Genomic DNA, 2,532 nt, shown 5'->3' with positions numbered 1-2,532 from the left:
TATATTAATAAAGTTAAATAATATTATAAGATATTTAAAGTATTTTTTTATAATTTAAAAGGTAGTTTTTTATTTATAATCTTTAATTATATAAATTAAATTATAAACTTTTTTTAAATTAAAATAAATAAATTAATTAACTTATTTAACTTTATTTTATATTTTTATAATAAATAATAATAAATATTAATTCTTAATTATAATTTTATTTAATTATTAGTAATTAATATATAATTATAATTTTTTATTTTTTTAATATTTATAAGATTAAATATCTTATTAAAAACTTTAATAATTATATATATTTTTTTATAATATATCCTTTAAATATTCTTTAAATACTTTATTTTACTTAAGATTTTAAAGATAAATCTTATTAAATATTAATTAAGTATTAAGCTAAAGTTTAATTTTATAATCTTAATATAAATACTTTAATAGTCTTATTTTTAGTTTTTTATTAAATAGTTTATTATATTTTAAGTATTTTTTAAAAATCTTTATTATATTAGCTTTTAACTTTCTAATAATTATATATATTTTTAAAGACTTATTATAGTTTAACTAAAGTACTTTTTATAAGTTATTTTTATTATTATTATTATATTTTAATAAATTTTATTAAAATTAACTAGTTTTTTAATTAATTTAAAAATTACTTACTTATAATTAAAGTATTTTTAATATAATATTATATTTTAAGATCTTTATAATAGTTAAATTAACTTAGTAATTTATTTTTTATATATTAAATAAAAATTATATTAATTTTATATTAATTACTTTTTAATTATATTTTATTATATTTATTTATTTATTTATACTAGTTAAACTAGTTTATCTATTTAGTACCTTTACTAATTATAAATATAAGAAAAACTAGAGTTCTTAGAAGAAAACCTATACTTTTATCTTTTACTCTAGGTCTATACTAGTTTTTAGTAAAAGCCTATAAAGCCCTTCTTTTTAATTTATAAAATAAATATAATCTTTTTATAACCTCCTTTTTTATTTTATAATAGGTACTAGGTAGTTTAGGGTAGGCTAGGACTATAAAGTTACTATACTATTACTAAGTAAAAGTGTAATATCTTCTTTAGGTATTTACTAAAGAAGATTATTATTATTATTAGTTATATTTAGCTTTAGTTTATTTTTTTATTTATATAAGGTTATTTTATTTTAAGGTTATTATAAGGGGCTATTAAAGTAAATAGTATATTATTATTTTTATTATATATATTATATATATATTTATTAAGTTTTCCTTATTTATATAACTTATAAATAATATATAAAACTCTAACTCTTTTATTATTATAAGTATAAAATAAAAACTTTTTATAGTTATAAATATTATTTACTTATAAATTCTTTATTAATTATTAACTAATTTAGCTAATTTATTTAATTTATTTAATTTAGCTAATTTATTTAAATAATTTAGCTAATTTAGCTAATTTAGTTAGTTTATTAGTATAATAAATAGATTAAAATTTTCTTACTTTTATAAGCTTTTTCTTTTTTTTATTAACTAAATTAACTATATACCTTCCTTTTCTTTTCTTTATTAGCTTTATATATAAGCTTTATTTATTTAAGCTATACCTAGTATATTATTTTTATTACTAATATTATATAAAAAGCTTTATACCTTTACTATTATTATTAAATAAGTAATATCTTCTTATTTTATACCTACCTTAGGCTTATAGCTAATTTCATTTTAAATTTTACTTAAAAATATTAAAAATACTAAAAATACTAAAAATAATAAGTTTTAGTTTATTTCCTCTTTACCCCTAGGTTATTTACTAACTTATATTTTTAAATTATATTATATATAAAGCTTACTTAAGGTTTATTTTAAGAGATCTTTTATAGCCTTTACTTAAAGTAAATAAAAATAGCTAATACTATTATTTACTTTAACTAAACTAGTATATATTATATTTAATTTATAACTATTTTATATTTAACTTATATTAATAAAAATAAGTAAAAGCTATATTTATACTAAGTATATAAAGCTTAGGTAATATTACCTTAATATAAGTCTAACTTTACCTTTAATTAGGACTAATATTAATTAAATAAATAGTATTTATTATTATTTTAGTTATTATTATCTTTTAAACCTAATACTTAGTTAATATTAAGTATATTTTAGCTAAGGTTTTAAAAGATATTAAGTTTAAGTATTTTTTATAAGTTATAGCCTAAGTTTATTTTAATATTAGTAATATTATAACTAAAAACTATATTAACTAAACTTAGTTTACTAATAGTATTATTATAGCCTTAATAATTACTATTACTATTATTATTATTACTACCTTAGTTTTTATTATTATTATTATTATTTTTATTATAAAGTAAGTTATAAGCCTATTTTTACTAAACTAGTGTAACGATAGCTTATTCCTAATCTATAGTTATCTATTTCTTAGGTAGTAAGTTAGGTTTAAATGCTATAGAGTAGCTAATTAAGTAGTATCTTTATAAGGTCTTATTAAGAGTAGAACTCTTAAT

This window comes from Beauveria bassiana, assembly GCF_000280675.1.
Source record: "Beauveria bassiana ARSEF 2860 unplaced genomic scaffold BBA_S00015, whole genome shotgun sequence".
Taxonomy (NCBI): Eukaryota; Fungi; Ascomycota; class Sordariomycetes; order Hypocreales; family Cordycipitaceae; genus Beauveria; species Beauveria bassiana.
This window is presented reverse-complemented; position numbering follows the sequence as displayed.